Genomic DNA, 20,718 nt, shown 5'->3' with positions numbered 1-20,718 from the left:
AGATATTACAATATGAAAGTTTGTGCCATGTCTGAATTATGTAAACAACAGTTATTTATAGTACATATAACATAGATAAGAAAACTTGAACCAGAAAAACAAGGAGGGGGTGAGCAAACCTGATGGACATTGCTTGGTTCACTGCATATGATGTGTCATAAGCATCATTAGGAGGATCAGGAAGAGCACCAGTATGGATGTATAACTGAATAAATCACATGCTAAGGATACCATAACAGCCAAATTGGTGGACATGTAAATAAATATAGTTGACACATCTATAAAACACAACTTCATGTTCCAACTTTCTTTTTTAATTAGTTACACTGCATACTCGTGCACCCTATAACGACAATTTCCATGATATATTTCTATTGTAATTATAAAGAGTTTTCTCCAAAATTAAAGATCAATAACGGATGTTAATTAGCTACAAGTTAAATTATATTACAGATCAGCTAAATGTTATTAAGAAATAAACTTTCAATATACGTATAGATATATATACCTTTCAAGATTGTAATTTGCTATGCTAAAAAATCAAACTTCCATGTACATTATTTCACCAGTTATTAGCTACAATAACAAAACACAATACTTAACTCTATTACACTAAAACAAGAACTATTGCAATGAACATTGAGAGTTGAGCATGTACAGTTTAAATTAAAATTTGAGAGTTTACCTGTTCAACAAAGTTTGTAGATGTTTAAAATTGACAGCATCAGTTGAAATTGGATGCTGGTATATTACTTCTGATCCTTTGTCAATAGTCAATCTCGATTCATTTGGTTACCAAATCTTTTGATTGTACAGTTAAGAATTGGTCAGAGAATTTTGCTATAAGCAGCTGAGTTTATAGCCCATAACATCGCCAATGCAATCTGTGCTTGTAAAATGCCCCAGGGCCCAATTATCAAGAACTTCACTTTCTGATGCATGGCAACTTGGAAACCTGCTATCATTGTCGATATATATCTTTTTAGTCGAGTGGATACCAAGACTTCTAATACCCACACCATGACTAAAACCAAATTTCTGCACGCTCCTCCAACTTATCTCCCATAAATAATGCGTCCTCACACACTCCAAAGGACTTGTGTGATGCATTACTTTCTTTCAGCAGGTGTAAGAGATGAACTTCCTATTTAAACAAAGCAGAAGGCTTGTTAGCAGCAGTTACAGTGAAATTGGTTTATTGAACAAGAGAAACTCAACAATATAGTAATTGGTCAAATAACTATATAACTTTATTAGATCCAATGTCGTAAAAAAAACTAATTTAAGCTCTGAAATGTTCAAGAACTTTATTTCACTTATTAAGACCGAAAGAACAATCGTTGTACATTGTACAAAAAAGATCAGTTTAAAGCACACATTTCTACATCCAAAGTAATACTCATTGTTCTTGATCCCAAAAGAAATACTGATTATTTATACTTTAAAGCCATTAGGCTTAATTACTCGTGTAGTCGTGTAAAACTTGCATTGTTGAGGACATCTTTAGTATTACCTTGATCAACATTAATTGTTTCATAGTCAATGCCATTTGGTACACTCGCATTGTACTGATAAGGTCCCTTGCCATTAATCAGGACACCATCTGGCATTCCCAGGTCCTTGCCCGAGTCAAGGGATGACCTCAGAGCCTATCTTGAAAAAAAAATATTTAACACAATACAACTAATACGAAAATGATATACCCATAAAACATATAAATCAATAGCAATAACTAACTGAATAGCTTTTGGTATACCAGTCACCGATGAGAATCACTATATCCCCGTAAGGCATATTAAATGGCAGCGGTATAACTTTCCGATTAGTAATGATGAAAGAACCAAAACCACCTGATGCCCTCTGAAAGTTGAGCGACGGAAAGTAAAAGAAGCTACCAATCTGATCCTTGACCTGAAACTCATACGTCCAGTTCCACCCTAGTCGAATGGGACAGTTAGTGCCAAGAACCCCATCTTGCCAAGAAATACGACGCATTTGAACTCCAGGCCTAGAACACCAAAACAGAATACTTGCACCCTCAAAAGACATTCTTGAAACGAAAAACTTAAATCATTTCTAGAGTAAAAAACATAACCTACCAAGTTACAAACGCATTCTCATTCAATTTGTTTCTCACATTCACAATGACATTTTCATTAGTGGTCACATTGAAAGTTGGACCCGAAAACTTTCCATTAACTGCTATAACCTGCACCAAAAACAGTACATAATATATTAGTATAACCTAAAAATGGCAATTCATGACAATGCAGTTTACATGCTTTGTGTCTAACAATAATATGATGAAGAGTAAATTCAATTGTAGCAGTCCACAGATAGAAGTGACAGAGTTCTATATCTTTGGGCATAATTAAAGAATCTTTTAGACGGATCTATGCGATAACTAAAAAGTTACATAGTCACAAACACAACGTAACATAAAAATTAAATTATATAACATACAAACATAAAAGCATAAACCAATGAGTAACACAACCCAACTTTCAATCAAACTTTAAACAAATGAATACCTAGATATTAAATCCACAACCGTATGCAAAAAAGGTCCCGTATATAACATAAAATTGAAAAGAATTAATAACTCCAAAATATATTGAATTAAATGAAAGCACCATACACAGGGCAAATAAGCAAATTAGGGTTTCAATTTGGAAAAACCCCAATTTAACAAGTTAGGGTTTTGATTTAAAGAAACCCCAATTTACAAATTTTGTTATCATGTAGAGATGACCATTTCGATTTAAGAATAGAGATGAGATAAGCTTACAAAGCTTAACAACAGAGCTTTAGTTGAGTTGAGATGATGAACACATAGAGATGGTGAGGGGAGGTGAGATGGTGAGAAGAGGTGAGATGAGTGGAATTGAGATGGTGAGGTGAGTTGTCGAGGTGAGAGTGAGCGGGGGGAGATGAGTGTTTAATCGAGAGAAAATAATGGGGGAACCAAAATATTGGCTAATGAGCGGGGTGAATTTTTGGGATAAGGGGGGAAATTTTGACTAAGGGGGAAAATATCAAGGTGGGCGTGAATTGAATTTTTTTTTAGGTAACTTTAGACATCACTTTTAAAATAACTGATGTCTTCGAATGGCAATGACATCATAAAAATACGGGATGATGTTATAAAATCTTTTAACATCATGTAGAACAAATTTCAATCACGTTAAGCGTGTAAATATCATACTTTAACAAATTACATTGTACATCAACACGTCAAGTTACGGATCACATTAACGAAAACATTTTTAATCACCAGAATCATCAAAATCGGCAAAAAAAACTGTAAACATGGCACGAAATACCATTACTTGACAGTGTAAACAATCGTTAAGTATAAGCTGATTTCGATGGTAGTTTTCACACACTTAATTAAATTATTATGAGACTATACTATTGATTTCTAAAAAAACTCACGCAAGCTGAAATTTTAAAAATTATATACACCTTATTCCAAAATATTTCTACAAAATAACACGTGTCTCGCACAGGATGTTATGCTAGTTTTCTCTTAAATTCTTATCACCATTTTAATATAATTTAAATTTTTTTATTCAAGTCAAATTAATAACCATTCAATATTTTCTCAAACTCTTTCTTCAAGTTAAAGTTACCATTATAATATTCTTGCAATTATGAGGATAAATATAGTGAGACTTTTTATTCTCACTGAAATGTCTGATTTGCCCATGTATTTACTATAAAAATATTGTTAGTGAGAATCGACCCCCAGTCTCTCCATTAGTTCTCACACTACAAAATCACTATGCTACTATGTCTTTTATGTTTTCAATTAAGCATTTAATATGTGTGTTGCTAAAGAGTTAAATATTAGTATCCTATTGTAATTTATGAAATAACATTTTATCATATTTTTTCTTTCATATATATTGATTTAGTTAGATATATATTTTTAAATAATTAAAGTTGCAATTACGATAATAATTTTAATCAATATTTGACATATAATGATATCCACTATATGAAAAATATAAATAAATAAAGATATATTAAGTATTTAGTAAATATTTAATATGTTTTTAAATAACCTTCTTATTAAATCTTTGACAGTATATATAAGAAATAACAAACAATGTCAAATAATCATGTTCACCCTAATACAAAAATAAATGAATAAAGTTTATAATGTGTGTTTATTCAATAAAACTTATATTGTAATAAAATATATGTGATATAATTTTTAAGAAAAAATAAAATGCGAAGTTTTAGTTATTTTACCAAATTGATAGCAAAAATTTCCTTTATAGGTGCAAGTTCGTTGGAGATGATATTTCGATATATATACAGGGTCTCGCACGGGTTTTTATGCTAGTTTCTCTTAAAAACTTATGCGATGTACTAGCTTCTTAATTAAGTAAACAACTCTTATTGTTTTTGGTGTGTTTTAAGTTACTTTTATACAATTTTATTTATGCGTTATTCTTTATATTTCAGTCCATAGTTTTAAATTTTGATTTAATTTACACGACTTTAATTTTTTTGCTTTGGTCCTTTTGTCTACTCTTTTTTCTTGTTTTTTGATTAAGTATATGCATGCATAAGGCATAACCACCAGCTAGGTTGCAGCAGCACATACAATGAGAATCAACTACACCAGGATCATCTAATTCAGCATCATTTGTTAACGCTGATGTAAACGTGATATGGCTCGGAGAAACTTATTTATCATTTCTGGGCGGCTAAAGTGTAAATGATGTATACTGCTGAAATCGAATGCCACAACCGTAATAAAATAATTAAAAAAACTCTCAACAACTTTGTTCATTCTTTTACCTGCATAAAACTTGGAGTATGGACACAGTCATAATATAAATTTAGAATGCTATTTAGTTTCCTTTATAAAAATTCAAGACGGATCAAAGCACAGCTGCAGTATTCAATGATCACCAATACTAAATATATTTTTTGTTTAATTGTAAATAATGCATCAACTTGCCAAGTATAAATTTTACCAAAAAGGGTGCCAAGTATAATTTTTTCTTGGTGTAAATTGTACCAAAAAGAAAAGCGAGATCTAAATAAATTGAAAACTTGAATACAAATATCAGTTCTCTGGTACTTGGGAGCACTTTTGAAATTCCATAACCTTTATATTGTACTTGAATTGCTCTAAATTATTCTGCATGAAGTATTTCTTTAACATCTGATCCAAAAACTCAAGAGTTGGATCTCAATGAATCAAATAAGAATCCTTTGCGACATATATTGAATAAAGTACATAGATCTTTTTGTGTAGTAATAGCGACTCTAAGAAATTTGACTCTCTTTTTAGCTAACATAAAAGTCGTTTGAAGTTGGCTAGTGAGGCATACCAATAAGAAAATATTTATTCCGCCGAATAGATATTGGGGAGATTTAGCAACACAATCAATTGGAGAATTTCCCTCCTAAACTATAACCGTGTCTTCCAGATATGTTGCCATTATAAAGTTGTGATCAATCATGAAAGCTCTTTTTTCCATGTATTATAAACATCTTTATGATCTTTTTATGACTTTATATGCAACGATGCGCTGCTCGGAGTCAAGATGTGCACTTAATTCATCAATTAAATATATATCTGCAGTCTACAGGAGTTCACAAGATAAGATAAGTTCAAAGAAATCTAAAATACATGTACTTTGGTTGGCCTTCTAAGAAAAAAGTGTTGGATCAAAATGATAAGTCCACTGAATTTCTTAACTCTTTAGCCCAAATAAGTGAAAATTATGCTAAATAACACAAAATAAAAAATACATTACCTTCCCAAGGTACAGAAATATTGCAGCTCTTTGCATGCCCCTTTCAGAAAGATCTATTCCTTTTTTGTTATCGATTGCTCAATTAAAAGTGGCTTCAGTACACTTGATTTAAACTGAATATTATATTAGTGTACTCAATATAAAGAGTAATTGGTAATTTGTAATACACTTTTATTTTCATTTTTGTGATTTGGGTCTACATTATTTTCTCTGTCAACTTACACCCCATAAAATTAATTTCGCTTCCATTTGCACCCACTGACGACTTTCCATCCAAGATGACCGTTAAAGTTAACGGAAGTGGGGGCATTTCAGTAAATTACTAATTAAAACAGAAGAAAATAAGTGTAATTGGCACTTTGTAACCCATTTCTTTGGACATTTTTTCAATTCGAGTCTATATTATGTTTTCTTGCAAGTTGCACCTTTAACTTTGAATTTCGCTTTGTTCTGCACTCCCCGGACCGTTTTTAACTTTTATATCAGGGGTAAAATCGGAAATTTCTTATCTACAAGAACAAATTGCAAATAGGGCTGAGCAAAACCGAACCGAGACCGAAAACCGAACCGAACCGTATTAATTTGATTCGGTTCGATCCTGATTTTTCAGAAATTCATTCTATTCTGTCTGGACCAAATAGACCGAAATAAAATTTCGTTCGGTCTGGTTCTTTTAAAAAATATTTCGGTCCGGACCGAATAGACCGAATAGACCGAATAGACCGAATAGACCGAATAGTCCTAATCATAAATACTATAATTTTATATTATATATTTTACATATATCTTAAAAATTATAATTATAATTTTTAATTTTTAATTATATTTGTACCCTCTTAGAACTCTACATATCACCTTACTTTTAATTAAATTTTAGATTTCATATTTTTTGGTTTGAAATTTTAATACAATTTTATTTCTTTAAAAAAAATTGGTCCGTTCGGTCCAAAACCAGGCCGAACCAAAATAAATCTGGTCCATAATACAAGTTTGGTCCGGTTCGATCCAAGAAAAAATGATAATTCGGGTTTTTGATATATTCGTTTCGGTCTGGTTTTTGGCCGAAGACCGAACCGACCGAGTGCTCAACTCCATTTGCAAATAACAAGCAAAAGGATATATGTTATATCAAATTTAATGAAAATGCCCGAAAATCAAACCCCAATTCGAAATAAAAATCCTATAATCAACTTTAATTTTTAATTTTAGCGAATATGGATCAGTCTATTAAATATTCATTCCATTTATAATTGGCTTTTTTTATCGGATTGAATATTTAATATGCCGATCTATATCCGCTAATTAAACTCGATTCTAGCTTTTGTTTGTTATTTACAATCGATTCATGTATTTATTTGTAGGTTTGGATTGGAAAACCGAAGGATCCGGCGATTTATTCTTGGAGAGCTGAATTTTCGATTTTACCAATGATATAGAAGTTAAAAACGGTCTAGGGGTGTAAAACAAAGCGAAATTCATAGTGATAGGGACAAATAAATCTTGATTATGTAATTAAATATTACAGTAATTATACATGATTTGGGTTGCTAGGCCCAATAAGAAGATGTATGACATTCAGACCAAAAAGGTTAACACATTGATCAGGCCTGAAGGACCAGATCAGGCCTGATGGAACAAAGAAGGCCCAAAAACCCTGAATATTAATTAATTTCGTAATTAATTAATAAGGGAAAATCAGCTATTGAGAAGAGTCCCGATAAGGACATAAATCCTTGCAGATTAGCCTCAAAGGGACCTAGAAGGGTAAGAAATCAGTTTCCTACTATTTAGGACTCCAAAGTCCATTCTAATTCTGAGACTTGGCTACCAAGTCTCCTATACCAAGTCCAATTCAAGGACCACCAACATCTATATAAGGGGATTCACCCCACAAATTAGAACTACATTTTTTGGCTTGATTCTCTAATTCACAGAGATACGTAGACATCTCGTAAAGGCAGAGTTAAGCTACGAAACACGAGAGCAACCATTAAAGGCCTTGAGCTCCCGAACCTTAGCAGTAAATACAGCAAATAATAACCTTAGTTTTTTAACCATAACACATAGTTAAAGGTGCAACTTCCAAGAAAACATAATATAGACCCAATTGAAAAAATGACCAAAGAAATGGGTTAAAAAGTGCCAATTACTCTTATTTTCTTCTTATTTAATTAGTACTTTACTGAAATGCCCCCGCTTCCGTTAAAGTTAACGGTCATCTTGGATGGAAAGTCGTCAGTGGAGTGCAAATAGAAGCGAAATTAATTTTATGGGGTGCATGTTGACAGAGAAAATAATGTAGTCCCAAATCGCAAAAATGAAAATAAAACTGGGTCATAAACTGCCAATTACTCTAATACAAATTGAATCATGAAGTAGATTTCTAACTATTTTTAGATTCTTGACTAAACTTTTGGGGCTTGTACGATACATTTAAGTTGGGTATATTGGTATTAAAGCCATCCACTTTTTCAGGCTTTAGTAAACCAACCTGCAAAGATCATCAAGTGCAACGAATTATGTCATAGAATGATGTACAATAATATGTCCAAAATACGTCCGGAAGATACCACAAGGCAAAAAAACACATTCCGGCATCCTAATAAAGATTGTGTTTCTCGTCTCATTCTCACCCTCCATTATAATGATTTAAGAATATGTAAATTCGCCAATGTCACTTTAAATTTCAAACTAATCCCCTCGAGTTATAGTCATGGTTGGATATTTATATCTTGCATATGTTTTCATGTCATTGGCACTTTCGAGTTGAGCATCCGTAATCTGGAGGGATAAGGAACACATGGTACAAAAAAATTCCCCAAGAAACCTCTCGAAATTTTAGATTTTTTCTAGGTACAAAAACCAGCCAAGAATATTTTAATTCTTTGTCAAATAGTACTAGAGATGAACGAATTATATACGCCTGAAATTAAGATCGAAGAATTTGTTTTATGTTTTTGATATTGGAATTTCATGAACGCGGAGCCAACGAATCAGTCAAACAGCTTACATAGTACATAAATAGAAGTGGAAGACCCTTTCGTTGGAAGAGTAACAACGCCATATACAACAGGTTTTTGATATAGGAATAAAATGTAGTCTGATAAATAATCCATGATGTTAAGGTCATGCTCCACAACAACCACATAACTGATTCAAAATATCAAAGCTGAGTTATTCTACTTTGTAAAAAAAAGATGAAATACCCAAAATGGAAAAAATATAGAGAATCAAACCTATTAGGCTCGAGCTAGGATCTAAATAACTTGAGCAGCCTTGAGCTTTTGTTTAATAACTAAGTAACTCGATGGTTCATCAAACATGCAAGTTTCAGCCTTCATTATATCAACTATAGCTATAACAAAGCTCAGAAGCTCCCCACCACATAAATCTTCCAATTTACGGTTGATAATCTAATTTAATTCAAGGTTAGCACAAAGTACTTTATTCTTGTATCTCTCATTAGTTTGGTAAAGCACTTTTCCATCATAGCCTAGAAAGACTTTTAAAATGTAACGCCCTCCAGACCTGGGGTATAAGTCTGGGGGTTACTAGCTAATCACCAAACTTGTACAATCTGATTAACAAATAATAAAGAAATGAATCTAAACCCCTTTAACACTAACCAGGATCTTTTTAGGTTGAAGTATGAAAACAAGAACCACTAACTACTTTATTACAAACCAAATTCAAAATCTTACAAACTCTCTTTATTACAAACCATTGTCTAACCAGTTTTAAACTAAGTTCATCCTTTATTCAAACACACACACACACTAACTATCTACACTCCACCTGTTCGGGCAACTCAAAACTTTCTTCCTGGATTGGGATCAACACCTTGGGTATGAGAGGATCCCGAGGCTTGACCCGCTCCTTTACCACTCGAGTCCTGATGGGTTTCATATTCCTTCTTAACTGAAAACAATAAAGTGGATAACAACAAAAAGGGGTGAGCCAAAAATTGCTCAACAAGTCCGCAAAAATATAAACAATGTTAAAGCAATCTAAGTGAATCGATAACCTGGGTATATCTGCAAAGATATAACCCCACGAGAGTAGAAAGAAGGCCATTACTGGCGAGTACAAATGAGTAAACTGGACACAAGTTCGTATCTATACCCTGTTGATCATCCAGGATACAGTGTAGATCTATATCCCACTATATAGATCCCGTCGGGCACCCAGACACTACGGCCCATCTCAAGGATCCGGTTATGTCCCGGTCCTTAGGATTAAGTAAACTTAATCCCCAAAGTATAATTATCCAGTCCATGGAATAGAAACCGGAACAATCGGTATGCTTTGACATATTCTAATCTCCAGAATATACCAATAATTGTGAGTAATAATTGGAATATGAACAATGAATTCAAATGAAAAGGATAAATCAAGAATAGAAATGAAATATGAATAAGAGAATCAAAAGAGTACAAGCATGATAAGAATCTGATAGAAGTATCATTATTCTGAAAATAGAATAGGGGAAAAACTTGCCTTCTGCGCGACTCACTTCAAATATATCACCTTCGTCTATCACCGAATCAACCTGCCCTGCTGGCTTAGCTTATGTTAGAGAAATAGACTGGTTTAGTTATTTTGTACTTCAATTGCGTCTTAAATCGACTTCACATCGTTCCTATTACCTACCCATACGCTTATGACTGACTCGTATATTATATGTTAGCAAGTAAGACTCGATTAACCACATAATAAACATAAGCACATAATCAATTTTTACGGTTAAAATAATTTTTAGAATCAAAATCGACTCGTTGATCGCTCAACTAATCATTATCTGACTCGTTTTCTATTTTTCGGAATTTTTCGGACTCGTCTCGGCACGCAATTCGACTGATAATCAAGCAAGTAACAAAGTCAGCTAAGTTCTGGAAGAAATTAGGTCTTAATATTATTTTTAATGAGAATAATTTATTTTTCTGTGCCGAAGGGCTTTCGTTTCACTTAAATCGGACTAACGGTTTAATTATTATGAATTAAACAAGATTTAATTAATTAATAATTAATTATAAATAATTAATTATAATTAAATAATCCTTAATTATATTTTTAAATAATTATTTAATAATTATTTTATTTTAAAATAATTAATTAGGACTAATTACAATTTATTACAATTATTTACAAATTATTATTACTTACTCGATTAGATCGATTATTTACAAATAAGTAATCGATAGAACTAACTGTTGCGCTATTTATCGGATAATTAATTATTATTCGAATCATAGCCCAACTCAACGATCAACTACTCGTATAAATACGATCTACTCACATTCCTCGTATAATTATTGAATTATTACGGTTATTATTACAACTTATACGATTAATCGATTATCGGTATTTAATTATTCGTTACAAATAATTATTACGATATTCTTCGAATAACTAACTATCGCTCGAATAATAATAATAATAATAATAATAATAATAATAATAATAATAATAATAATCCGACGTATCATTCATTAAATAATTAATTAAATAATTAAATACGAATTTCTAAATTAGTAAAATAATTTAGAAATTATTAATAATAATTTTCAGAATTTAAATCTAATTTTTATTAGATTTTTAGAATTATTAAAACTGATTTTTGATTTTATAAAAATATAATTAAATAATTGAAATTCAGAAACACAAACTGGAAAACAAATTGGGGGTTTTCAGGATCAAACCCGTGTCGTTTCCCGGGTCGAAACCGGGTCGACTCGGGTCGACGAAGAACAGCCGTCGCCGTCCCAGAATCCGGCGACGGTGACGGTTTCCGGCGACTGCAAATCGTGGCTAATCCTGTGGTTTTTGATCCCGTTCTTCTGCGAGTTCACTCCAAAACAATCGCCTGGTACTTGCTCAGCCTTTCTCTGCCTCCCTTCGTTGTTATTATCGCCGGAAAACGAAGAACACCGCCGACAGCGGCGGTTCTCCAGCGAGGTCGAAATCAACACCAAATTCAAAGAAACAGACTTAAATCGATTTGAAGCTACACGATCAAATCATTCCCATCAACAAAAACATCGAATAATCACCCAAACTCAAAACCCGAATTCAAAGAAATAATCTGAAAATTCGAAATAAAAATCGGCTAATCAATCAACAAAAACAATTACAGAATTGAAAACTACGATTCATAAGCTTCAAAACGACTACTTACATGTTCGATTTGATGAACATAAACACCTTCAAAATCGACTTTGATTCTCAAGAACTTCAAACCCTAATTCTGGGAATTTGGGGATTTTTCTGAATTTTCTGATTTTTTTTATGATTAATTAACTAAATAATTACTAATAATCAACTATTTATATTTATGAAAAATAATACCCCCAAATAAAATTAAGGGGCTAATTATACTCCTAATAAAAATATTTTGCTCCAATTTTTATAATTTTTGAGTATTAAAATTTAATTTATAAATATTTTATATATACAATATATATGCCAAAATTTCCCAAAAATTGTGAATAATGCAAAAATACAAAGAAATGGTATAAATAAAAGTCCTATAATTTTATAAAAATAAAAATGTGTTTTTTGTGGGGGTTTTAACACCCAATGGGGCCCGGAAAAGTCATTTTTTGCAAAACGAGAAAATTTATAAAATGCCTAGATGTTCAGAATAATGCGATGGTAAAAGTCGTTTGATGAAAAATAAGGCCCATTATTTTATTTGAAATACCTGCTTTAAAATTAAGGTTCGGGTCGTAAAACGTTTGAAATGAAAGCTATGAATGCAAAATAAAATATCTTAAAAATACCGGAATGACACAGAATGCACGTAACACATAGTAATTAGGGTTTGACAGATAATTCCACATAAATGACACATTAACACACATAATTTATTATAAATATGATATAATACAGACGTAGATTTCCTAGACGTTACATAAAATGTCATCAAGATGATGATGGTCTTGTTTGATTTATATTAAAATACACACATATATGTTAGATGAGAAAATATTGAGCGCCCATACACTGATTAAGCAATAAAGCCAAGTAAAAATTATTGAAAATCAAGAGTGCTACCACCCAGAAGCACTAGTTGCACAACAGTTTCATATTCACTTTCTTAAAATGGTGAATATGAAAGAACACTAGAGAGCCAGGGTTGCGAAATGTTTATTCAACATGACATAATATATTAAGGTTTTTTTAAACAATTCATGTAATTTATTGTAAGGTGTAGTAATTATACAAAACTTCAACTGATACTGCATCATGTATTACAAATTACTATAGCCTCGGAAGTTGAAACAAATTCAAAAGTACTTCAAACATACCAGGATGAAAGCTCAAGACCGCATTTCAAAATTATATACCATACTATAAATATGAACCCCAAACATGCTATCCTAAATGGTGCTTCAGTTAAAAAATTGAAAATAGAAGATAAATTTACATGGGTCAGTATCTTGACGACTAAATGGAGTTATCATTGGAATTATGTATTCTAATTTATTTTGGCAGGAAGCTTTAGCAATTGCTAGCAAGAATTAATAGAAATAAAAATTATATACATTGTCCCGAATGGTATACATGTAGTTTTGAGACAACTTTTGGTTAAGAAAACAGGAAAACATCTAAAAAAATGACATGGTTGTATCCTGTAAAACTTGAGGGGGTAAAACTCGTCTTACATAATTTTAGACCCGAGGGCATTTTACCCCAAAATCAGCCTCTAAAATATCTTTATGGAATTACTATCAAATTTAAATACATATTGTTCTCAATGCACAAGCAGTACCTGAAGGGTTTAAATTTAGAGTACAATATTGTAAACCTTCAGTGCTTCACATCTTTTAATTTAAATAACCTACTTTCAAAAACTTAAGAATAAATGTTCAAGTAAAGTTTTGCTTATCTTTAATACATTTTATGTCTCAACAACCAATAGAACCCAAATACAAAGGCACCGACTTAGAAACAAACATAACAAGTACAAAAGGGATTCGCAATATATTATTAAAGATTTTATTAAAAAATTACGGGCACCTTAAATTAATCTTCCAGGATAGGTGTGACGGCCTCAATCCCGGGGTCAGGAGTTGACGTCACCAACAACCATAATACTAAACATATCATATATTTCAAAACATTATTAATACACAATTACGACCCCCTTTACCAAGACCTTTTCCAGGTTTAAGTATGATTTAGGTTACACTTAACACAAAACCAACTTATAACAATATTCTGAACAACACTGTCTTAATACAACAACTTAACAGATCATCTTTGGTCCACACAACTACCTCAGAGGAGCCTGACGCAAAAGGAACTGGACCTCTGCCCTGACTATCGCGGAAGAATCTCCTAGGCATCTGCAACACATATATAAAACATTCTGCAAGGGTGAGCAATCAATTGCTCAGCAGTACCACTATATAAATAACAAGTAAAACAGTTTATGATAAAGCAGTAATAGGAACAGAATTCATAGCTCGCTAGAAAACAAGTAAATATTCATAACTGGATATTAAAACTAGTATGCTCCCAACAAAACAAACGTAGTAGTGTGCTGTGTATAAATACCAGAGTTCAATTCTTTTAGCATTCTATTTTCATTTTCAAACCTTCCGTTACATTACAGGAATCATAAAACCATTTATCCCGTTACGGGGACCCAAAACCATTTGTTTCCTTTCTGGAACCTCAATCACTTGTTCCGTTACTGGAACCACAAAATCATATGTCCCGTTACGGGGACCACAAAACTATTTGCTCCGTTACGGGAACCATTAAACCAAAATCAGATATAAAAGTGGATGAATTCTAGGGATAGCTGATCAGTCTATCCCACCACAAATTGTTTCGGAACTCAGAGACTAGCTAGGTCTCTGTCATGCTGCACTAAGCGGCCTACCAGTGCGCGCATCCAACTTAGCCTCTTACGCAACAACTTGCTGGGCCGTTACCTAATAACGGGCCTCTTACGCCACTGACCATATAATATCTGATTCATTTTATCCAGTTTCAAAATCACTTTTACCTATCTCTTGTTAAAATCAATTATGTCACACCACACTATTCAAAACATCTGTTCCATTTTTAATCACAATTTAAAGATAGGTATTTTCAGAAGTTACTTTTCCCCAAAAACACATATTTAGCAACATTTTCAAACACAGGGGATACGTAACTTAAAATGTTTCTGTTCCTGTTCAAAAATAAAACAACATTTCATTCATATATATTGAACGATAAAAGAATGGCCAGGGGTACTTGCCTTGCAGAGCTTTACCACTATTACTGATTGACCTTGGACTAACTTGGACACTCGGCTTTATCGCTTTACTCTCAGACTATCCTGGATCCGACTTCAACGTTCAGGTCCTTCACTTGGAACCTCGCTACGCTTGTCGACTGATCACTAGGTTATCTTTAGTTCGACTTCAATTCTTGAGTCCTTCGACTAGAACCTACAGAGCTGAAATACCCTACGTTAGATGTCTAGGTATGCTTGACTTATCCTCGCTAATAACCTACCCATTCGATATCAAATCCCAACTCATAATTATACATATTATAATAACACACACAATAATTAGGGTTCATGTTCTCAGAAATCGGTTCGGTGTTCATTTTTAGAAAATACGTATACTCGTTATTGTACGAAATTAGGGTTACTGGATTTTGACAGAACATTCACCTCAACATACAATCAGGTTTCGCATAAATATATCTATATACTTATTTATACTCGCTCGACGTTCCGATAATTACAGGGTCTGTCCCGAATTTCCGAATTTAATTTCCAAAAATTCGGGCAACACCACCTCTGTTTATCGGCCTACCCGTCGAACAACTCGATGTCAAGTCACAACAACAAGCCCACAATAACCATAATCCAACAATCCAACCAATCACGCAATCTAGATTTCACAACTTTCCAATCACCGCTTTAACCCACTAATTATTATTATAATTCATACTTTATATCCTTAACTCTTATTTTATTCACTTATTTATTTTAAAATGTTAGGACTCAGAATTAAATCATCACCGTCCACCGGAAGGCGAAAAACCGAGTGAAACCGGGGAAGAACAGAGGGAAACGAAAGAACAGGGAAGAAGATGGGTTCGGGAGAGCAAAAGGAGAGAAACCGAGAATTGTGAGAAGAGATCAAGTGATGAGAGTTCAGAAATGAGGAAGAGGAGTTGTAGAATGACTAAAAAAAATTAATTTGTTGAATTATTCCAGGAAGCCACGTATCAACAAATTTTGGGTACGTGTCATTTATTTGATAAGATTTTGACACGTACCATTCGAATACCCGAGAACCCGGAATTTCCCCCAAAATCTAAAATTAACGAACTGAACCACTTTTAAAACAATTTAAAAAATTGCCAAAATAGTCTTAAATTATTAGAAATATCCCGAAATTATTGAAATAAAATTTGAATAAAATTATTTTGATTCAAACGTCTCTTTCTCAACTGTTTTTAAAGCATTTTTTGAAACGCAACTCGTACTCGCAACTCACAATTAACGAACCGAGCTGCACTCAAAACAAATTCAGCAAATCACGGAAACAGTCTTAAAACATTACAAATATCCCGAAGTTTATAAAAATGTAAATTTCGAAATTTTAAAACAATTTCTGAAGCACAATTTATACCCGCTTTTCTCGATTAAACGAATCAACGCATAGGTGAAATTAATCCCGAAAATTCCCAAAATAATTTTAAAATTTCCGGAATATTCCCAACTTAAATAAATGTGAGTTTCATAATTTTTGAAGAATTCGGAAATTAAATACAGATTTTACAAATAAATGCAATCAGAGAATCGTACAGCGTTAAATAATTGATGAAATATTGATTTCTCATTTTTATAAAGTCCTAAAAATAATTATTGAAATTATAAAGTCATAAAAACAATTTTAGAGACAGTCCAAGTATTTATGGAAATAAAACTGCAATAACACTATTTTTAACAACGATACAAAATCATACAATTCATTAATTAACCACGCAATTCAATTCCATACACTAGTAATCACATACACATAGTGACAGAGTAATAACCCACTGACTGAACCCGCACATAAATTTTATTTGATTATTTATTCCTTAATTACATATTTAAATAATAATTAAAATATACGGGTCGTTATATTATTCCCCCTTTAAAAAGATTATGTCCTCAGAATCTTACTTAACTAAATAAGTGAGGATATTTTTCAAGCAATTCCGACTCTAACTTTTAAATAGGCTCTTTTATTCAAGGATTTATTCAAACCATACTAAGAATTCGCTTTTAAACGAACTAGAATTTGAATCGATCATTCCACGCAAAATAAATTCAGATGAGAGCCCCTTGACTCTCAATCAACGACTTGGTTCAAAGCAGGTACATATCGCCTTAACATTGACACGTATAACATATTATTTATATATATACTGCGACTGCGGCGGTGATACGAACTTATAGACAACTTTACCTATATTTTTTTATACCTCGAATGGTTCAATTAAATTAGGACTTTACTTGTCCCTTCTATTCAAACTTAACCAATCTCTTCCAAGGTAAAACTTTTGCCTATACTACGATCCTCATTCTATATATTCATATTCTTTCGATGTAAATCCGCTTTCCCTCTTTGTCTATCCCGAGCTATTTCAACTCTTTTCTGAGTCAACACCGCCACACTCTAGATGTACTGAATTAGTTCAGGACTTAACACTATCTCTATTCCCACTTTATCTCAATATAGTGAGGACCCACGCTTATGTCCATACAACACTTCGCAAAGTAGCATTCGCTTACTAACATGATAACTATTATCATAGAAAACTCCATCTATGGTAGGTGATTACCGCAGTTCCCTTTTTAGACCCATCATATATAGTCTCCACATATCTTATATTGTCCGAATCACCTTCTCACTTTTGACCCTTCATCTAAGGATGATAGGCCGTACTCATTTTCAACTTAGTTCCAAACATTCGAACACCTCTTACTTATTCTCATCCGTCAAGGTTAGAAAGTAATCTCATATATTCACTTCTTATCACCTTTAGGTATTCAAACTCCAACTTTTACTCTTTCCAATTCTTCTATTAATTCCTCAGTAATCTTAATCATATTCATTTCTTCTCTTCTATTCAAGACATCGGTCCTTAAATGGACCTTGTTTGGTTGGTAGTTACTCAAACAACCGGGCTCCTGACCAGAACTTTATACTTTAAGGTTTAATATACAATTGTTACTGTTCAACCCTTCGCAGCATTTCTTTAAGTTTTCAACTTGGCCTTCCTTATCCCTTAGATGGGCGAGGATGTTATCAATAAATACGATTATACCATGAAAGTACTCTAGATACACCATATTCTTTAATTCCTTATAGACAACTGATACACTCATTACTCCGCCTATTATCACCAAAACTTACAACGCTCATAACTCATTCTAATCATAATCTTTGGTACGTCCTCAGGCTTACCTTTAGCTAACAATAGTCTGATCTTAGGTCTTCCTCCAAGAACCAACACATTCCTTTCATAAATAATCAATTCTATGCAGGGTTACTTATTCCTATTCGTCAACTTTCCAATTTCTAATAATCATCACGTAACTTCATACATCCATTCTTGTTTCCTATAAATCACATCAGTGCACAACACGTAATGCACCTTGTCTCATTATTCTTTCATCCCATAATCTTGAAGTTTCCCTTAATCGATTACTTGATTCCTATTGGGTCATCCGATATGGGCTTTTGACACCAGCCTAACTCTGCACAGCAACCAATGAGAGACTATATCTTATACTCCGGGGTAATCCTGGTAAGTCATTCGATAAAATCTTTGGAATCTCACTTGCTATCTGGATCCTTTTTAACTGAGGTGCTTCCTTCTTATTATCCCTTACATGCGCTAGTCACGCCTGATATTCTTGCTTATGCCCTTGGATACTCATCCTATTGTTAGCTTCTGCAGATATTATTATTTGCTTCTTCTGATAATCAATCATTGCTCTGGGTCCTTATCATGGTCTTGAGCAGTTGAACTTTTACTCATATTACAAGTCTTAGCCTTGGGTGTACCGGACGCCAAACCTTTTGATGCACTACCTCCCATGCTATCTCGGAAAGTACTTTTACAATTCTTGGCAACATGCCCTACCTTGCCACATTTATAACAGATGACTCTCGGATTTTCCACCTTACATTTTGATGCATAATGTCCCTTCTGACTACACCTAAAACATTCAGTATTTGCCTTACACCTTCCACCATGCCTCTTACCGCATTGCTTACACTCCGATATAGGCGATTTAACCGAATTGGCCTGATTAGAGCTGGCTGAGGTGTTACTAATTCTATTTAAAGAAATACTTTTCTCTCTAAATTCTTTATTCTTACTCCTTCCGGCCTTTTTATGAGACTTCTGACTGGATCCTTCTTGACCTAATGCTTCTTCCATATCATCAATCTTTCACTTCTTATCTTCTTTTTCTCTAGCGGCTAACTTCTGATCAAATTTAATTACTAAGGCGGCCTGAACTACAGAAGGATACGTCTTGAGTTGCAATGCTACCACTCCACTACGAATTTTAGGCTTCAATCCTTGTTGAAACCTCCTTGCTTTCTGAGCTTCAGAGCACACATAATCTGGTGCAAATCTAGCAAACTCTGTGAACTTAGCCTCATACTCAGCTACACTTCTGTCACCTTGCTTCAGTTCTAGAAACTCAATCTCCATTTGATTCCTCACACAGTCATGAAAATACTTTTCCAAAAATAACTCAGTAAACCTAGCCCATGGAACAGGGCCTTCTTCTTCTTCTAATGCCCTGGTTGACTCCCACCAATAATTCGCTTTATTTTTCAAGAAATAGCTTGCATAATCAGTCTTAGGATTCTCACTTACTTGAACAAGATTGAAAGCCTTCTCCATCTCTTTTAACCATGCTCCTGCAGCTACTGGATTAGGTTCACCTTTAAATTCAGGAGGGTTAACATTCTGAAAAGATTTAAAACTAACACTTCGGTTCACTCCTTGCTATTGCTGCTGTAACAGTAGTTGCTGTTGCTGAACCTGTTGGATTAACTGCAACTGTTGTTGCTGCTGCTGACGCAACAAGTCTAGAATTTCATTTATAGCTGGACTCTCGGTAAAACTACTACTATTTCCTTTAGACTGGGTAGCTTTCTTGGGTGGCATCTTCCTGAAATATATAAATAAGTTTATTCAATAACAAAAATATTTGACAAAAGGTATCACCATTTAAACGGTGCACCTGTATCAGGAAAATGCTGCCCAATCACAGTACCCATGTCTTTAATATCAGGGTCCATTTACAAAAGAAATTTAGATTAGCAGCATTAGCAACAATAGCAATAATGACAGTAGCATAATCGACAACAGTACAAAAAAACAGAAATATAAAGAAACTAGTTACCGTAGCATGGCTCCTTAAGATAACAACAACTGACTAACTTTCCGTCATTGCTCCATTACCACATCAACACTAATCTGCTACACTACGGAACTTGGATGGCTATATCAACCACCAATTGCATAGATCAACTGTTATATCAGGTCGGCTTAAGGAACACTGCACTCTTCTAGGCACCATAGTCCAATTCCAACTAACCATTCTTCTAAGGAGGATTTCTTCTTACCCACAAATAATTCCTTAACCACTGATTTACTCTCCCAAGGCTACAACTCCATCATTAAGTCCTAAACTCTCACGGTTAACATTATTTTAAATAATATTCTGATATAGGACTCTCTTCCTTCTCAACAGTCGCTCTTACTTGCTTTCAATAACGAGGACCATCTAATCACAGAAATTCATTACCAAACTTAGTCGTCATAACAACCCCTGACTATTATCACGCTATCCGAACTCTCAAGGTCACACAATCTGTCCAATAACATTCCTTGACACAGAAAATGC

The 20,718-nt window shown here is 33.4% G+C and overlaps 1 pseudogene; it reads right to left on the bottom strand.

Annotated features, from left to right (window-relative positions):
• Positions 1-1,954: 1,954 nt before the first annotated feature.
• On the bottom strand, positions 1,955-19,062 carry LOC141690586 (ABC transporter E family member 2-like; annotated as a pseudogene).
• Between the last annotated feature and the right edge of the window lie 1,656 nt (positions 19,063-20,718).

The sequence above is a fragment of the Apium graveolens genome, chromosome 10 (genome assembly GCF_009905375.1).
Source record: "Apium graveolens cultivar Ventura chromosome 10, ASM990537v1, whole genome shotgun sequence".
NCBI classification, from domain to species: Eukaryota; Viridiplantae; Streptophyta; class Magnoliopsida; order Apiales; family Apiaceae; genus Apium; species Apium graveolens.
This window is presented reverse-complemented; position numbering and strand designations above follow the sequence as displayed.